The following is a 20,924-nucleotide window of genomic DNA, read 5'->3' as shown; positions in this document are numbered from 1 at the left end:
TACAGGAGTCCACCAAGAGTCACCTTGTTAGAATGAAATGTGCTCCTGCCACCCAGGAAAGTTCAAAGGATTTAAGAGCTCTGTGCTGGGAACCGGGTCGGAGACCAAATATTAGGACAAAATATTCTCCTAGCACCCCTGTCACTCAGGAAATTACAAGGGTTTTAGTGGCTCTGTGTCAGGAATCAGGAGCAGGGACCAATATCTATATATTTCTTATTATGCCACAAAGCCCAAATGTAATTTTTTAAATGTACGTAATGGCTGCATTTTCTGTAGGAAAAGAAAAAAGTACAAGACAAGTATTCCCCCACCAGAAAACAGAATAACTTCCTGGCGTCATCAACACGCCACCTCCAGGGTCAGCATTGGCCCAGAAATACAACCGTTTTATATTTTCAGAAGCTTGACTTCAGTCTAGCCAAAATGACTTAAGCTCACCTGGTTTTACTATGCATGTGAATGCATGTGTACACAACATGTGATCACGTGAGTTGTCCTTCCAGCAGCAGTGAGCTGCAGAGACTGGTCTTCTAAAACAAAAGGCATGGGCAGCAGGGCTGTGGAAACGGGCTGCCTAGAAGTGCTGTGCTCACACGTGTGACTTTGAATCCCAGATGATAGCTTTCCAAGCTAATGTGATTAATGTGCCTTTGTAGGTGACGTTTCCTGCTATTTCATGTTCTCCAGTAAAAGCTGATCACACCCTGCCTTACAGCCTCCAGCAGGGTGGGGGAGTTGAAACAGGAACTCCGGCATCTCAGCTGCTGTGTAGAGGAGTGGTCCGTTCCTCAAAAAGGAATGCCACCCTTAGGGGATTTAGAGCTGTTGGTCATCCTGGTTTTCCATCATCACTCTCCCTCCCTGCCCACCACCCCAGCCCTGTGGACATCCAGCAGGAAGTAGTGGCCACGAGGCAAGCAGCTGTGGCTGGAGATCAGCCAGAAGGATGTGGGCAGAGGCGGCTCAGAACAGCCTCAGAAAAATGGAGACAGAGTTGTAGAGGACTAAATTCTAAAACTAAAGAGATGAAGGGAACTTAAAGATGGCCTATTCCAACTTTTCCTGCTTCCCTGGAAAAGAACTGAGGCCTGGCATCCAACTGACTAGTGACAGAGCAGGCTGGACTTGCTACAGACTGTCCAGTAGAGGACTAAATAATTTTTAAAAATGTAATGGGTGTCAAAGAGGAAATGAATGAAAATGCTTTTGCCAAATGGGGAGAGGAATAATGAGAGGCTTTTAAAAATAAATCTCCAAAAGATCTAGCACTAGATGGGTGGAGCTTCATCTGCCACTCTAACCAGTTAGGGTAAAAGGGTCAGCACCCAGGCTCCATCCAGAAACCTTCCGGCAAACCCAAATCGTCTAAGCCGCTGACTCTCAAACCTTCCACACAGCGCCATCACCTTGGAGATTTTAAAGAATTCAGGTACCTGGTCCCACCTCAGAGACTTTGATTTGATAGGGTTGGGTGGGCCTGGGTGTGGGGATTTCTCAGAGTTCCCCAGGTGATTCTGATGTGAGGCCAAGTTTGAGAACCGTTGTTAAAACATGAGCATTTCTCCACTTTTCTCCTCCCAGAGCTTATCCTCCTCCAACCCCCTTTATGACATTTCTTACCACCTGGCTCCTGGGGCTCCCTGGTGCATTCACAGATGTGGCCCACATCACTGTGGTTCACTTTTCTGAGCCTGATCCCTGAGTAGATCGATGGATCTGTCTCAGGAAGAGTGATCCTTGGAGAGACACATAATGACTCCCTGCAAATTATTCTCCTATTTGAAACACAGCTCAAGCCAACTATTATTGCCCTACAGGGGAGAATAAAAAGAAAGGCATGCTCACTTAGCATGTGAAATTGTCCTCTATCCTTTGACCTCCTCAGCCTGGCTGTGATATTATAAGTTGGTAGAATACCACCGCATTCCCCTTAGCCACAGAAAATAAAGGAAGGGGCTTCATCAAGAATAGCTTTAAGTGAGGGAGGGCATGACCAGGTTTGCTTTCAGGAAAATGGCTGCAGTGCGTTGGTGTGGAAGACGGATGCCACTCAGGAGACTAGAGTTAGGAAGCCCACTTTGGAGGCTAGTGGCACAGAAGGGGAGAGAAGATGGAGCCTGAGCTACAGCCACCCATGGGGGACTGACGTGAAACACTTGCCTGTAATAAATCCTGTGCATTGGTAATAGAGTTGGGGGAGGGAATGGATTTGTTGATGTAAGAATTTAGGGAAATTTGAGTGTCTACATAAAATGACTGAGAATATTATGATCCAGGAAAGGTGAAGAACCACTCATCTAAGAAAACCGACACAGAAAAGAACCACTAACTGGCAGGGAGAATAGCCTTAGATTCTGTGTGATGTTCTACACCTTCTTTTTAAATCCCCCAGCTAGTGATCTGGAACTTTATGTATAACTCTAGCACCTGCCAACAAACTCTAAGGTTAGCCTATGCAAGAAAATGAGGAGAAAGAGTGAAATAACTGTGTTTAATGTTTTCTGGTTTGACACTCCACATGGGGCTTGTGACCTTAGCTAAATGAAAGACTTGGATGACTGTGAAGGGGACAAACATGAAGTTGACCCTGACCCCTGCTTATAGTTCCTTAAAGTCTTTGTAGTAATGATTTTATTAAATAAATAGCTTTGCAAAGCCTGTACAATTATTGTTGTCATAATCATTAATGTAAATTTATCAAATGGTAGAAACTACTGCAGCTTGCTTGGTTACTTAAAAGGCATAGGAAATTTGTGGGAAATGCCAAAATCCTGAAATGGTTTTTCATTACAACTCAAGAGAACAATGAGGATATTGTTGTCAGATAGCTCAATGAGGCAAATAAAGTATAGAAAGAAGAATTCCTGTTCTTTTAAAAATAACACTTTTTCTGATTGTAAAAATAACCCATAGCCATTGTAAAAGCTGTAAAAATGTAAAAACAGCAAAAACAAGTAAATAAATGCCAACCATATCCCAACAGCCATACATAATTATTATAAACATTTTGATGTGTTTTTCATCTTTCTTATAAAAATATTTTTTTGTATAATTGCAGTAATATTATATTGTATATAACATTTTTGTTCCCTAAGATTTTTTTTCACTTAGTATTATAATTAAGATCTTTCCTACCATTATTAAATATTTTTCAAAAACATGATTATAATAGCCATTCTTCCTTCTTTATAAGTGCTCCTTCAGTAGGTATATTGTGATGAGTATAAAATATGTTTCTTACATTCTCAGGATATAGCATTAGTTTTATGTTTAAATGCAATCATAGGAACTGGGCCTTTCTATTGCCTTCTTGTCTCTTTCATGTAGATCTCTCAGCAGAAGCTCTCTTAAATGACCTTTGCTTAGCTGACTCTCCAGATTAATTGACTGACCTTCTATTTATTCTATTTGTTCATGACCATGCTGAATCCCTATAGTCCAGTAGTCTACTGTGACACACTGACATACTTTTGCTCCTCCTGTTCGATTTATATGCTTACCAAGAGTTGATTGGGTTTGTTCCCAACCTGTTTCTGTCACCTGTACATATTATAATGATTACACAATTTAATTATATGCTTCACCAGCCCATAAAATCTCAGGGTGAAAAGAGTGTAATTTCCATGAACATAAAGTAGAATCCTTCAGAAAGTCTGTAAAGAAAAGTCACAAGATATTTTTATTTAAAAATAATTGTTCACAAAAATCAATCATTTCTATACACTAGCAATTATAATTTGAAACTGAATGTTAAAAAACAACCCTTATGATTGTTCACAGGATCTATATGCTGAAAACTACGAAACATAGATGAAAGAAATCAAAGATCTAGATAAAAGCAGAGATACACAATGTTCATTGATTGGAAAACTCAACATAATAAGGATGAAAATTTTCCCCAAATACATCTATAAATTTACTGCAATTCCAATAAAAAGTTCAGCCATATATGTACACAAGATGATTCTAAATTCAGGTGAAAAGGAAAATGAATTAGGATAGGTAAAATAATTTTTGAAAAAAAAGAATAAAGTTGGATTAATAGCACTACTAAAGTAATCAAGACAGTATAACAGAACTTTTGATTTCAAAATGACAGAGGAAAAGCAAGCTGGTTTCACTCTCTCCTCAAAAAACAAAAACAAATACACGGTACTGAGATAATCGCCAGCAATATCCCAGAACTCAAATATCAGAATGAGACAGTTCCCAGGGCAACAGAGCAGTGAAATTACTCGGAACAGATAGTAAAAAGACTTCCATATCCATGACACCCCTCCCTCCAAGTCTGCCTGGCACAGCACCAAGTGTGAGAAAAATTTCTCCCTGACTCACAGTTTCTACAATGGAAAAAGTGAGACCGAGGTGGACAACCAGCTTCTTTATCAACTTGGGCTCCCTAGGACAACAGTCCCTGTCTTAACCCATGGGGAAGCATCAGGAGTGCCTGAAAGGAAAAATAACCCTGATTACAGCCAGTGACAAAGGTGGGGGTATTACCATTCCAAGGCCTGGAAGCTCTGCTATGTAACTAGGCCAAAGGAGATGCCAAATTAGAGTGACTGTCCAGCAGCACCACACTGTGGAAGGTTTGTTCCCCAAGTTCCCTGGGCATAAAGTCCTAGCCAACCTTCCCACACTACCAGGATGTCCCCTTTGAGATTTCTCCCATTTGGAATGGGCAGCACTCTGGTTGTTTACTACAACTGAGGCAACCCTGGGCTTAAGGCACCATCTAGTGCCAAAAAAGAGGCAACAACATAATTGCGGGGAAAAAAGACAATCTACAATTAAATTACAAAGAATTTCTAGGAAAACTTATCCAATAAAATTCAAAATAACCCACGCAGAGAAGACTGAAATAAACAATCTTTCAATGCAAAGATGTAAATGTACATCTATAAAAAACAACAGCAAATGGGGAACTATGACCTCCCCAAATGAACAAAACAATAAACCAGTAACTGACCCTAATGAAACTGCAATATGTATGCTCTCAGACCAAAAAATGAAAATAGCAGTTTTAAGAATACTCAGAAATGTCTAAGATAACACAGAAAAGCAATTGAGAAATTTATCAGAGAAATCTAACAAAAAGATTGAAAAATTAAAGAATCAAACAGAAATCATGGAACTGAGAAATACATTTGCTGAACTAAAAAATGCAACAGAGGTTCTCAATAGCAGAATGGATCAAGCAGAGGAAAGAATCAGTGAGGCTGAAGATAGGCTATTTGAAAATACAGAGAAAACAAAAAAAATGAAAAGAAACAAAGATCATCTACAAGATATAAAAAGTTACCTTAAAAAACCCAAATCTAAGAATTACAGGTGATCAAAAGAGAATTGAGTAAGAACAAGGGATAGGTTTATTCAAAGGCATAATAACAGAAAACTTTTAACACTTAAGGAAAAAATAAATATCCAGGTACAGAAAGGTCAGAAAACACCAAACAGATTCAACTCAAATGAGACTAACCCTAGAATAAAGTAATCAAATGTTCAAGAATAAAAGATAAGTAGAGACTCTTAAAAAGCAACAAAAGAAAAGAAGCAAATAACATATAAAGGAGCTCCAATTGATCAGCCAACAGATCTTTCAAAGGAAATCCTACAGGCCAGGAGGGAGGAGAATGACATTTTCAAACTTCTAAAAGAAAAAAAAGACTGTCATCCAAGAATACTATATCCAGCAGAACTATCCTTCTAATATGAAGGAGAGAAGTCTTTCCCAAACAACAAAAGCTGTGAGAATTTGTTACCAGATCCATCTGACAAAAAATGCTAAAGAGAGCTCTTCAAACTGAAAGAAAAAAATACTAACATGCTAAAACAAAACAAAAACAATAACAAAACATGTAAATGTATAAAATCCACTGGTAAAATTAAGCACATAACAAACCCAGGATACTCTAATACTATAATTGTTTGTGCAATCTACTCATAACTTTAGTAAGAAATCTATTAAAAACACTAATACCTACATCAACCCACTAAAAGATAGGCAATACAAAAATATGTAAATAGGAGAGTATACAATTAAATGTGGAGAAGATGGAGTTAAAGTATGGAATATTTTTTAAATTTGTTATTCCTTTCTTCCCCTTGTGATCTAAAATAAGTTGTTATCTCTTCAAAATAATTTGTTATATCTATAAAATGTTTCTTTGTAAGTCTCCTGGTAACTACAAAGCAAAAACATGTAACTGATTCACTAAAAATAAAAAACAAATTAAAGTATACAACCAGAGAAATTCACTTAACCACAAAGGAAGATGGTAAGACAGAAAGAAAGGAAGAGTTACAAAACAATAGCAACAAAATGGCAGTAGTAAGCTTACTTATCAGTAAGAATTCTGGATATAAATAGACTCAGGCCTCAAATTAGAAGGCATATAGTGACTGAATGAATAAAGAAACAAGACCCAAATATATGCTGCCTGCAAGAAACCCATCAAGAAACATCACCTATAAACACAAGCATACACTGAAAGTGAAAGGGTGGGAAAATATATCTCACATAAATGGAAACCAAAAAAGAGCAGGAATAGCTATCCTTATAGTAAATAAAATAGATTACAAATCAAAGACTGCAAAAAAAAAAAAAAAAAAAGGACAAAGAAAGGCTCTATATAATGACAAAGGCGTCAATTAAGCAAGAGGACTTAACAATTCTAAGTATTTACGCATCCAACACTGGAGCTTTCAAAAATATAAAGCAAATATTATTAGATCTAAAGGGAGGGATAGACTGTAATACAATAAAGAGGAAACTTCAACATCTAACTCCCAGCATTGGACAGATGATCTAGACAGAAAATCAATAAAGAAATATTGAATTTAAACTACATACTAAACCAAATAGGCCTAGCTGACATTTATAGAACATTTTGCCCAACTTCTGCCGAATGCACATTCTTTTTATTAGCATATGTAACATTCTCCAGAATTGACCATACCTTCAGTCACAAAAGAAGTCTCAACAATTTTTTTTTAATTCAAATCATATCAAGTATTTTTTCTGACCAAAAGGAATAAGACTAGAAATCTATAACAAAAGGAAACTTGAAAACTACACAAACATGCGGAAATTAAACAATAGGCTCCTGAATGAACAATGGGTCAATGAAAAAGTTAAGATGAAAATTTAAAAATTTCTTTAAAACAATGAAAATTGAAACACAACATACCAAAACCTATGGGGCCCAGCCAAAGCAGCATTAACAGGGAAGTTTATAGTAATAAATGCCTACCTCGAGAGGCGGAGGTTGCGGTGAAGCAAGATTACGCCATTGCACTCCAGCCTGGGCAACAAGAGTGAAACTCCAATAAATAAATAAATGCCTACCTCAAAAAAGTAGAAAAATTTCAAATGAACAACCTAACAATGCACTCAATGAACTAGAAAGGCAAGAGCAAACCAAACACAAAATTAGTAGGAGAAAAGAAATAGTGGCTGGGGACAGTGGCTTATGCCTATAATCCCAGCACTTTGGGAATCCGAGGTGGCTGGATCACCCAAAGTCAGGAGTTTGAGACCATCCTGGCCAACATGGTGAAACCCTGTCTCTACTAAAAATACAAAAATTAGCTGGGTGGTGGTGTGTAGCTGTAGTCCCAGCTGCTTGGGAGGCTGAGGCAGGAGAATTGTTTGAACCCAGGAGGTGGAGGTTGCAATGAGCTGAGATCATGGCACTGCACTCCAGCCTGGGTGACAGAGTGAGACTCCATGTCGGGGGTAAGAAAAAAGAAGAGAAAAGAAGTAGTAAAGATCAGGGAAGAAATAAAATTGGGACAAAAAAACACAAAATATAAAACAAAAAGTTGGTGTTTTGAAAAGGTAAACAGAATTAACAAAGTGTTAGCTAGACTAACTGAGAAACAGGAGAAAATGTGCACATCAAATCAGAAATTAAAACTGATGCTCTTTCCCTTCGGCACACCACTGAAGATCCTGGTGTCACCATGGGCCGCCGCCCCGCCCGTTGTTACCAGTATTGTAAGAACAAGCCGTACCCAAAATCTGGCTTCTGCCGAGGTGTCCCTGATGCCAAGATTCACATCTTTGACCTGGGGCGGAAGAAGGCAAAAGTGGATGAGTTTCCGCTCTGTGGCCACATGGTGTCAGATGAATATGAGCAGCTGTCCTCTGAAGCCCTGGAGGCTGCCTGAATTTGTGCCAATAAGTACATGGTAAAAAGTTGTGGCAAGGATGGCTTCCATATCCGGGTGCAGCTCCACCCCTTCCACATCATCCGCATCAACAAGATGTTGTCCTGTGCTAGGGCTGACGGGCTCCAAACAGGCATGCGAGGTGCTTTTGGAAAGCCCCAGGGCACTGTGGCCAGGGTTCACATTGGCCAAGTTATCATGTCCATCAACACCAAGCTGCAGAACAAGGAGCATGTGATTGAGGCCCTGCGCAGGGCCAAGTTCAAGTTTCCTGGCCGCCAGAAGATCCACATCTCAAAGAAGTGGGGCTTCACCAAGTTCAATGCTGATGAAGTTGAAGACATGGTGGCTGAAAAGCGGCTCATCCCAGATGGCTGTGGGGTCAAGTACATCCCCATTCGTGGTCCTCTGGACAAATGGCGGGCCCTGCACTCATGAGGGCTTCCAATATGCTGCCTCCACTTAATACTCACCAATAAATTCTACTTCCTGTCCAAAAAAAAAAAAAAAAAACACTGATACCACAGATCCAACTGATACCACAGAAACACAAAGCATCTTCCAAACTTTTAAAGAAGAACTAATTCCAATTCTTCCCAAACTATTCCAAAAAGTTGAAGAGGAGGTATTTTTTTTTCAAAACTCATTTTATAAAACCAGCATTACCTTGATACCAAAACTAGACAAGGACACAATGAAAAAGAAAACTACTATCCAATATCACTGATGAGCATAGATGCAAAGATTCTCAACAAAATACTAGCAAAAAAATCCAATAACACATTAAAGAGATCATTCACCATAATCAAGCAGGAATTCATCCCAGGAATGCAAGGATGGCCCAACATATGCAAATCAATTATTGAAATATATCACATTAATGGAACCAAGAAAAATCATATGCCAATTTCAGTAGGTGCTGAAAAAGCATTGGATAAAGTTCATCATCCTTTTATAATAAAAACTCTCAACAAACTGGTTATAGAAGAAACATATCTCAAAATAATAAAGGTTGTAGATGATAAGCCTGTAGCCAACATTGTACTGAATGGGGAAAACATCAAAAGACTTTTCTTAAAGATCTGGAAAAAGATAAGAAAGCCCACTTTCACCACGTTTATTAAACACAACACTAAAAGTCTTGACCAGAGCAATTAGGCAAGAGGAAAAAAGTAAAGTGCATTCAAGTTAGAGAAAAAAGAAGTCAAATCATCCCATTCACAGATAATTTATGATCTTATACTTAGATAAACCAAAAGACTACCAAACAATTGTTTTGCATTTATTTCTGCATCCTCTATTCTTTACCATTGGTCTACATGTCTGTTTTTATTTCATTACTGTGCTGTTTCAGTTAGTATAACTTTGTAGTGTATTTTGAAGTCAGGTAGTGTGATACCTCCAGCTTTGCTCTTTTTGCTCAGATTGCTTTGGTTACCTGGAGTATTTTGTGGTTCTAAACAAATTTTAGAATTGTTTTTTCTGTTTTTGTGATGAATATCATTGGCATTTTGATAGGGATTGAATGTACAGAATTGAATCTGTACATTGTTTTGGGTAGCCTGGTAATTATAGCAATATTAATTATTTCAATCCATGAACATGGTATGTCCTTCTATTTTGTTTTATTGTGTTCAATTTTGCTCATCAATATTTTATTGTTTCTCTTATGGAGATCTTTCACTACTGTGGTTACATTTATTTCTCAGTATTTTTTTCTTTGCTATTGTAAATTGGATTGCTTTCTTGATTTATTTTTCAGCTAGTTCACTGTTGATGTATAGAATCACTACTAATTTGCAGCAGAGAGGTGGATCTCGATTTTCTAAAAATTTCTTTAGCCAGTCCATATATATATATATATATTTTAATTTATTTATTATTATTAAACTTCAAGTTGTAGGGTACATGTGCACAATGTGCAGGTTTGCTACATATGTATACTTGTGCCATGTTGGTGTGCTGCACCCATCAACTCGTCATTTACATCAGGTATAACTTCCAATGCAATCCCTCCCCCCTCCCCCCTCCCCATGATAGGCCCCGGTGTGTGATGTTCCCCTTCCCGAGTCCAAGTGATCTCATTGTTCAGTTCCCACCTATGAGTGAGAACATGCGGTGTTTGGTTTTCTGTTCTTGTGATAGTTTGCTAAGAATGATGGTTTCCAGCTGCATCCATGTCCCTACAAAGGACACAAACTCATCCTTTTTTATGGCTGCATAGTATTCCATGGTGTATATGTGCCACATTTTCTTAATCCAATCTGTCACTGATGGACATTTGGGTTGATTCCAAGTCTTTGCTATTGTGAATAGTGCTGCAATAAACATACGTGTGCATGTGTCCTTATAGCAGCATAATTTATAATCCTTTGGGTATATACCCAGTAATGGGATGGCTGGGTCATATGGTACATCTAGTTCTAGATCCTTGAGGAATCGCCATACTGTTTTCCATAATGGTTGAACTAGTTTACAATCCCACCAACAGTGTAAAAGTGTTCCTATTTCTCCACATCCTCTCCAGCACCTGTTGTTTCCTGACTTTTGAATGATCGCCATTCTAACTGGTGTGAGATGGTATCTCATTGTGGTTTTGATTTGCATTTCTCTGATGGCCAGTGATGATGAGCATTTTTTCATGTGTCTGTTGGCTGTATGAATGTCTTCTTTTGAGAAATGTCTGTTCATATCCTTTGCCCACTTTTTGATGGGGTTGTTTGTTTTTTTCTTGTAAATTTGTTTGAGTTCTTTGTAGGTTCTGGATATTAGCCCTTTGTCAGATGAGTAGATTGCAAAAATTTTCTCCCATTCTGTAGGTTGCCTGCTCACTCTGATGGTAGTTTCTTTTGCTGTGCAGAAGCTCTTTAGTTTGATGAGATCCCATTTGTCAATTTTGGCTTTTGCTGCCGTTGCTTTTGGTGTTTTAGACATGAAGTCTTTGCCCATGCCTATGTCCTGAATGGTACTACCAGTCTATATATTTTAATTGAAGAATGTGTTCTATTTAGATTAAAGGTTATTACTGATAGGTGAGAACTTACTCTGTTATTTGTATTTTGATGCCTTCGCATATTTTTTGTTTCTTTCTTCCTCTGTTATTGTTTATTTTTGTGGTTTGGTGGTTTTCTGTAGTGATGCATTTTAACTACTTTTTCTTTCTTCTTTATGTGTCTGTTCTGCTAGTGAGTTTTACACGTTCGTGTGTTTTCATGATGGTAGATACCATTCTTTTGCTTCCAGATATAGGTCTCCCTAGTGTTTCTTGTAAGGCCAGTATAGTGGTAATGAACTCCATTTTTGTTTTCTGGAAAAGACTTTATTTCTCCCTTCATTTTTGAAGGATAGTTTTTCTGGGTGTGGAATTGTTGGTTGCAAGTCTTTTTCTCTTTCAGCACTTTGATTATATCATGCCATTCTCTCTCTGCCTGTAACGTTTCTGCTGAGAAATCTGTTAGTCTAATGGCCATTTCTTTATATGTGACTTGATGCATTTCTCTTTCTGTTTTTTGGAATTTTTCTTTGTCTTTAACTTTTGACAATTTTACTATAATGTGCCCCAGGGTGAAAGTTTTTCAATTGAATATATTTAGAAACTTTTAAACTTCATGAACCTGGATGCTCATTTAACTCCCAAGATTTGAGATTCTTTTCAGATATTGTTTTATCAAATAGGCTTTTTATGTTCTTTCTTATCTCTTCTCCTTCTTAAACTATCATAATGTGAACATTTGTTTGCTTTATGGTGTCCCAGAAGTCCTGTAGACTTTTTTTTCTTCTTTGTCTGCCTTGGTTACTTCAAAAGACCTGTCTTCACTTTTAGAAATTCTTTTTTTCTGCTTTATCTAGTCTTAGCTCTTAATTTCATTGTTTATTTCCCTCATGAAATCCTTCAGCTCCAAGATTTCTGTTTGGTATTTTATATCTACCTTTGTTGAATTTCTTATTTCATTAATTTTCCTGATTTCCTTGAATTGTATATCTGTATTTTCCTGTATCTCACTGAGTTCCCTTAAGGTTATTATTTTTGATTATTAATACTTCTCTGGCATTTTGTACATTTTCATTTCTTTAGGCCTCTGTTCCTAAATAATAATTATGCTTCTTTGAAGTATCCTGTTTCCTCGCTTTTTCGTGTTTATTGTATCCCTATGTTGATATCCACTCAACTAGTGGAATAGTTACCTCTTTCAGTTTTATAAAATAGCTTTCATAAAGACTTTTATTCCTGTAGATGGATCCTAGGTTATTGGCTGGGTAAGGTACACTGGTTTTGGTTCTGGAAAGACAGGGTAGTGCAATGTTCATGCAGTTTCTTCAGCTATAATTTATGTTAGTGATGCTTGCGAGTGCCCCAGTGACCTAGGCTATAGGAGTTTGTGGTGGCAGTGTTGTGGCTTAGCCAGCGATGGGCTTACCAAATTGCTTCATAGGCAAGGGGCATGCATGTGCACACGGTGGCTGGACTGCTGGGTTGTTTTTCCAGCTAGGGGTGCAGTGCACGGTATGGTGTGTTGGCTGACTTGAGAACTGGCTCACTGGGGGCGGGGCCACCAGGCTATGTCTCCAGCTGCAGGGATGGGCATGTGGTGGCTCCATGACTTGGGGACATTTTCTCAAGGGGCGGGTCAATTTGGCTGTTTCTCCAGCCAGGGGCACAGTGGTCAACCGATTTTGACAAAGGTCCAAAGGCAAAGAAATGGAGGAAGGATAGTTTCTCCACAAATGTGTTTGAAACAATTGGACCTCCACTTTTTTTGGAAATCCCTTTTTTTCTTACCACACCTTTCCCTCAAGCCTCTTTGCAAGTCCCACATAAATTATTTTTTGCTTATAAACAGCATGTCCCTAGAGAGGAGCAATGGTAGCAACCTGCCTCATATGCAGCCAATAAGGGAGTACCTTGTCTGCAGAATTTAAAAATAATAACGACATTAAGAGATAATACGCTTTTTAAATCACTGTTACAGCAACTCTAAACAATGCCACTGATGATATGCACCTCTCTCAAGAACATCTTTTTATGGGAGTCTAAGTTCTAATCACTTCTGTTGAGTTTAGTAATGTACATGTGAGCTTTAAATTAGCACATTTCTATTACTTATCCTTGAATAGACATTTTATTGCACATTGAAGTCGATTTGGAGAATTCTTGATTATTATAGTCAGCCCGCAGCAGACACAGATTTAGCTACACACATTCCTCTTCAAAGTAAATTCATAAAGGTATGGACACTAGATTTAAATTAACCAAGAATAGCACAGTAATTGTAAAAATGAAGAAACAGAAATTGGGTTACTTCTATTCTGTCGTTATATACAACCACTTGGAGTTTCCATTTGCCTCTGAAATTTCTGGAATGTATTGTGAAATGGAATGTTTATGATTCATTGCCAAATTTATTCTCACATTTAAAATATTTTCTATCTCTGCATATACCTGCTGTTTTATGTGAAATAAACTTTTCAAAAACAAAGTGGATAAATATTATTCCTTCATGAGTGAAGATGGATTGATGACTCTTTCTAGTACTGCTATTTTGATGAAGTCAATGACAAATTTGTAGACGCTAAGGCTCTGAAACAGAAACTGTAATGTGATTATCTATTACTGTAATAGACTAATATGCAAGTATATGGTTTTTTTGTTTAAATAATTTAAACATGCTAATCTACTAATAGTTCCTGTTTGTACTATAATATTTATTTTATTTTAATTTTTAATCAGCATAATTATACAAAATTCAGTAGAAGAAAAACTTTACTGTCTATGTTTCTTTTCTGGCCATTATTATTCATTTCATTTCTTGATTATTAATGAAAATTATTTTAGTTGTGTTGGGGAAAGAGGTGTTAAAAATTATCTGCTTTGGGTATTAAATGGGCCACTTATGCTATTTCTTATTAAACTCGTATTGCGATATAGACCTCAGTCTTTTTTCTACTTTTTTTGTAGGGGAAGCACTGATTTTCAGATTGATCTGGAGCTGTATGTGCACATCTGGCCCTGAGTGGTGAGCTTCCCCCACACTTTCCCTACTCACACTTCTACCAAGGCGGCCGGCTCGTTTCAGCTCCTCTCCACCAGGATGAATTCTCCTTTCTTTGCCCCTGCTGGGATGTGATATACACCTAAACCCGTGGCCACATCTGTCTATCTTGCCACCGGCATCAGACAAAGGTCCCTTTGCCTTCACAGCCCCATCATCCTACCTCTTAATTTTTTCAAGTCTACTCTTATAAACTGACAACTCGTTGTAGATTTATTTGCATTTCTCTGATTAGTAACAGTTTTAAACATGTTTTACACTTGCTAGCCCCTTGGGATTCCTGTTGTGTAAATTGCCTGTTTGTGTCCTTTGTCTATCTTTCCTTTCTGCGATTGTCATCTTCTACTTGTTGACTCAAAGGCACTAGTGATTCCAGACACTGATTCCTCATTTTAGAAATTGCAAATATCTTCTCTCCTGCTGTCATCTTCTTTGATCATGATATCCTTCTTTAAATAGAAATTCTGTCCACACACTTAGTCACTAATGAAGCAGTGTCTTTAGGTGCTCACTGTCGTTGCTGCCAAGACTGGACAGATTGAGTTATTTGATCCAGGAATATCTCTTCCTATACAGTATATTACAATTACTTCTAGTGCTCATTCATTTGATCTCTTTTCTGTATTTTTTACTTTCCCTCCTCAATTCTTTATTCAATAAAATATTTTTGAGCACATATTATGTACAATCAGTATACTAGTCATTGGGATGTAAGAGTATACAAATAGGCATAGTCACTATGCTGGAGGAATGGGAAAAGAGAGACCAAATAAATAAATAAAGAGAAAAATACATTTATGCTCCAAAACTTGTGAAGCAACCAAGATATCCTTCAGTAGGTGAATGGACAAATAAACTCTGGTACATCCAGACAATGGAATATTATTCAGCACTGAAAAGTAATGACATGACCCATCAGGCTGTGAAGACATTGAGGAAACTTAAATGTGTACTGCTAAGTGAACGAAGCCAATCTGAAAAGACTGCATACCTGATGATTTCAACTTCACGACACTCAAAAAGGCAAAGCTATAGAGACAGTAAAAAGATGAGTGGTTGTGGTTGCCAAGGGTTGGAGGAAGAAGGGAAGCATAGGTAGAGCACAGAGGGTTTTTAGGGCAGTGAAAACACTCTGTATGATACCAAAATGATGGATACTTGTCGTTATATATTTATCCACACCCATAGAATGAACACCAAGAATGAAGCCTAAGATAAACCAAAAACTTTGTGTGATGAGGGTATGCCAACGTAGGGTCATCAGTGGTAACAAATGTGCCACTCTGGTGGAGGATGTTGATATGGAGGAGGCTGTGCATGTGTCAGGGAAGGGGGAATATAGGAAATCTCTGTACCTTCCTCTTAATTTTTCTGTGAACCCAAAATGGATCTAAAATATACAGTAAATTATATATAACATATATATAATTGTATATGTATAAAATTCATCCGTTGATGATAAGTGTTATGAAAACAAATTATACATGGAAGGTGATAACGAGTGATGGGAATGCTTTTCGAGCTGGTCCAGAAGCCCTCTCTAAAGAAGTGCATTTGAGCAAAGCTAAAGGAAGCCAGCGAATAAGCTATGATGAGAGTATCAAGGGAAGAGCCTTCAGGCAGAAGGAACAGCACGTGCAAAGACCCTGAGGCAAGAGCAAGCCTTGTGTGTGTTGCAGGAACAGCAAGAAGGTCTGTGCAGCTGGGGGCAAGTACATGAGAGAAAGAGTGGCAGAAAATAAACTGGAGGAGTAGGTGGGAGCCAGATCACGCAGGAGTGAAAATGCAGGCATTAGTGAGGACTCTAGATTTCATTCTTCACCTGATTGGCACAGACATTCTTTCTTAAGTTAACACCTTAAGCTCAATCTTTTCTTTCTTTTTTAAAAAACTTTTATTTTAGGTTTGGGGTACATGCGCAGGTTTGCTACATAGGGAAACTTGCGTCATGGTGGTTTGTTGTACAGATTATTTTATCACCCAGGTATTAAGCCTAGTACTCAATAGTTATTGTTTCTATTCCTCTCTCTCCTCTTAAAACAGACCCCATGTCTATTGTTCCCTTCTTTGTGTTCACGAGTTCTCATCATTTAGCTCCCACTTATAAGTGAGAACATGTGGTATTTGATTTTCTGCTCCTGAATTAAGGTGCTAAGGATAGTGGCCTCCAGCTCCATCCATGTTCCTGCAAAAGACACGATCTTGTTCTTTTTATGACTGCATAGTTGTCCGTGGTTTATATTACCACGTTTTCTTTATCCATTCTGTCACTGATAGGCATTTAGGTTGATTCCCTGTCTTTGTTATTGTAAATGGTGTTGCAATGAACATTCTTGTGCACGTATCTTTATAGTAGAGTGATTTATATTCCTCTGGAAAAAAAAACTTCAATATCACTGATCATTAGAGAAATGCAAATCAAAACTACAATGAGATACCATGTTACACCAGTCAGAATGGCTACTATTAGAAAGTGGAAAACAAACAAACAATGGAGGCTGGCAAGGTTGCAGAGAAAAGGGAATACTTACACACTGTTGGTAGGAGTGTGAATTAGTGCAACCATTGTGGAAAGCAGTGTTACAATTCCTCAAAGAGCTAAAAGCAGAACTAACATTCAACCTAGCAATCTTTCCTTTCAAGATGATTGTATTTCAGCTCTGATTCATTACATACCTATTTTATGGTTTAAAATGAGAGACAGTCTTAATTTATCATCCTTCCAGATCATCCCCTCCACATCAACCACCAGTTAAGTGATGCTGGGAAGCTTAAAAAGATAAAAATATGTGCAAGTGATATATTAGCCCCTGTATAAATATAGAGCATGATCATCATTGGAATTGCACACATTGACACCAAGAAGCCAGGAAGATTTTTATTTTTAATTAGCAGAGATAAATCATTTGTAGTCAACTGAGAGTTCAATAGCTCTTTTCAGTAAGAGTTTGGAGAAATTAATCCTTTGAAATCTGTGATAATTTTTTATAAAAATAAAAAAAATAAAGATTTTCTTAGCCCTAGCATTGCCATTTCCTGAGTAATTTAGTGCAATATGCTATTGGTTCAAAAGTGTTTTCAATTAAGAAAGACAAAACTTCCTATCGCAGATTAATCAAAATTCACTTTAAGTGACTTGAATTAGCAACAGGAAATGAAGCTTCATCAACTTGAAAATTAAACTAAGCAACATTCGGTTTATTATTTGGAAGTGCAAGTCAAATGAAAATTTAATAGAAATTTTTAAATAAACAGCATGTGGTTTAAATTTCCTATTGCAAACTTCAATAACAAGTATGGAATCAGAGTATATATCAGGGATCGGGGTTCAGAAGACATCTCCAAAAACATCCTTCAGTCCCCCCACCTCATGTGAGGCAGACATGCAGACAAGTCATGACTTGGACCAAAGGGGAACATGATTTGCTATTTCCCCCATGAAGGCTATCTTTCAGTAGCTTGCACCCACCTCTGTACGTGGAGCACCTTTTCATTCAGTTCATCTAGTTCTCCCCTACTGGTCTTCCAATCTCAGCTCACTGTCATCTCCTCAGAAAAGACTCCCCCTGACCTCTCAGACCACAGTGCCAGAGTCCCTCTGTTTGTGGGGCTTGATGCAAGTGGCATTTGCAAGGCAGAGTTCATGTCATCTGTTCACACTGATCTCTAGTTCATGGCACCAAGTAAATGCTCAATGAATATTTGTCAAATGAATGAAGGATGTGAGGAATTTGTGAAATCGCCATGAAGGCAATTGCTGTTGAAGTACTTGAACTAGCAGATGGATGCAAAGATCCAAAAATGTACTATCTGGGAATTCTAGCTTTACTGTGATTAAAGATGGGATCTTCAGTTTTTTTCCTGATGACCACATGCTTTTGGTTTTCCCCAAGTTTTTGGAGCCAGGGTTTGGTGCTATCAGTGACAGGTAAAAGTTGCCTTGGGATGGCTCCTCCCTTTCTGATAAAAATTCCCAAAAGCCAACGAGAGGGGGCTCCCAATTCACGGCATGTGGACATCAACTGGGCCAAGCTTTGAGGTCAACTGTGGGGTGGCCCTGAGGGCCTGGTTCCCATTTACTTCTACATTTGTCAGATGTTTCACTTACTGATTTTGCCATTTCCAATCAAGGGAATCTAAACATAAAGAAGAGATGAGGGAGATAGGATAAGAGGGAAATGAGGGGAAAAAGAAAATATTTCAAAAGGAGTAATATAATGGAATGTAGTTCTTCTCTAAAATATTTTCTTTAGACTATCTGATATACAGCCAACTTCTCACCTGTTTTCTTTGTGTATTTACCTCTGCCCAAAGAAATTCAACTTAGAACTATTGCGCTCTCAAATGCTTCCAAATGTTATTGTGATAAATTATTGTAAATTCCTCAATAATTTAAAAAAAAAGCTTTATGTGTATGATAATAAAGAGAACTCTAAAGCCAACCAGAGATAATAAAATTTAACATCACAGCCAGGGTCCAGCAGAGACTCTTGGGGCTGGAAGTTTTCTATCTGCTCCCAGTAGTTTCCCAACTGTGGTCCATAGAACATCAGTGTCAACATCAATGAGGAGCTTTTAAAATGAGAATTTCTGGAAATTGCCACTGGGGATTACACATTGCCCAGATAATTATTAGAAACTCCCTGGTTTGGGCCAGGAGCGGTGGCTCACGCCTGTAATCCCAGCACTTTGGGAGGCCAAGGCGGGTGGATCATGAGGTCAGGAGTTCAAGACCAGCCTGGCCAAAATGGTGAAAGCCCATCTCTACTAAAAATACAAAAATTAGCCAGGTGTGGTGGCATGCACCTGTAATACCAGCTACTCAGGAGGCTGAGGCAGAGAATTGCTTAAATCTGGGAGGCTTTAAGCCTGAGAGTTTGCAGTGAGCCGAGATTACACCACTGCACTCCAGCCTGGGCAACAGAGTGAGACTCTGTCTAAAAAGAAGGAAGGAAGGAAGGAAGGAAGGAAGGAAGGAAGGAAGGAAGGAAGGAAGGAAGGAAGGAAGGAAGGAAGGAGGGAGGGAGGGAGGGAGGGAGGGAGGGAGGGAGGGAAGGAGGGAAGAAAAGAAAGGAAGAAAGAAAAAAGAAAGAAAGAAAGAAAGAAAAGAAAGAAAAGAAAGAAAGAAAGAAAGAAAGAAAGAAAGAAAGAAAGAAAGAAAGAAAGAAAGAAAGAAAGAAAGAAAGAAAGAGAGAAAGAAAGAAACTCTCTGGTTTGAGAACCACTGGCCTCACCTGGCCCTCGTGTCTTATAGATGGGGAAGATTAGGCACATCTGGGGATGACACAGCTGGTGAGAAGCAGGGAACAGCCTGACTCTGACCAGGACCTTTCTCTGCGATCACCATCAGACCCAGAGCTTTCGGTGAGGTCTGCTAGTGATAAAAATAAAGCCACACTTCCTACAGACCTGCAGTAGAGCTGCTTGCTGCCCACACCATTCTGCAATCCGTGGATTAAATGTCTTGACTGTCGGAACTGGCTACAATACCAAAGGCTGGGGTCGCAGCACGTCTCCAGCTGGCGGTGATTGGTGGGCTTTGAAAATGTGCTCCAGCAAGTGTTCCTGCTCCAGCTTTTATGGCCCAGGACACTCCAGGTGGGGTGCAGTGGGGGACACAGTGGCAGAGGGGCAACTCACTTCAATGGAGCTTGAAGCACTAGGACTGCGGGAAGACTGTGGGCACAATAGCCTTTGGGTAGCAATTTCCCCATGTGTTCAAAATGACCTCCGCCTCACCATATGAGCTGAGAATGTTTTTTCAGATTTACTGCAAAATTTCACAGCCAGCCCGGAATGTCACTAGTGTTTTTGAAGTTCAGGCCCTGCTATGTCTTCGGAACACACAGTCCTCACAGAGGTCAAGGAAAACCACCCAGGAATGAAAAGCTGCGTGATCGATACAGGCAGTAGAAATCCCATTGCCCTTTGGAAAGCAATTTATTTTTCTCTCCAGCACTGAGAGCTATGTTCACTGAACATGAAGTCCTAAGTAGGAAGTAACACTTTTTCACTGTGGGGCTCAAGGAGAAGGAAATAGTTATTACTCAGAATAACTTTCCCATCTTAAACAAGAGCTTAACTGTAAAGAATGAACTGGAGAAGTCTCTCCTCTGGGAGCTGAGCTATTCATAACTCTAGGAAGCACAGTACGCACCCTGCAAAGGTCACTGTGGTCCCCTCCTCCTCTTCATCACCAGTGGAGTTGGTACAGCAAACAGTCCCTGGGTGGGGGCTGATTTATTTCAGTTGAGATAAGGTTACAAGTGGGCTAAAGGCCTTCTGGAAACCAGTGAGTAAGCCCATATGGGCGAATGTGGGCAGGGGCTACTCTGTCCAGGGCAAACTCTGAATAGCTCAATGCCACATCCAGGCCAAGCATTGCTCACTTTCTTTCTGAGAATGGAGGATTCCTGGGTCAGATACAGCCCTTGCCCCTCTCGACCAGGTGACTGGACCTGGAGGCTGGTGGACAGGGGGCACTTGAGCCAAAGTTGTGGGATTAGTATTCTCACCTTGGTCAATGCACGCCTCTCCCTGGCACCTTCTCTCCACTACCTCCCAAAGCAAAACACTCCGGGCACCCGCATTGTGTCCCTTTGCCCACATTTCCAGTTCCAGGACCTCAATTTTTAAAAATTTTATTTTTGTGTTAAAAGCACTTATTAAGATCCCAGAGTGACTTTTTAAAAAGACAAA

The 20,924-nt window shown here is 38.9% G+C and overlaps 1 pseudogene; it reads left to right on the top strand.

The window, feature by feature from the left end:
• The first annotated feature begins 7,952 nt into the window (after positions 1-7,952).
• Positions 7,953-8,689, top strand: LOC103222255 (large ribosomal subunit protein uL16-like; annotated as a pseudogene).
• Positions 8,690-20,924: the final 12,235 nt, after the last annotated feature.

This window comes from Chlorocebus sabaeus, chromosome 17 (assembly GCF_047675955.1).
Source record: "Chlorocebus sabaeus isolate Y175 chromosome 17, mChlSab1.0.hap1, whole genome shotgun sequence".
In the NCBI taxonomy this organism is placed as follows: Eukaryota; Metazoa; Chordata; class Mammalia; order Primates; family Cercopithecidae; genus Chlorocebus; species Chlorocebus sabaeus.
This window is presented reverse-complemented; position numbering and strand designations above follow the sequence as displayed.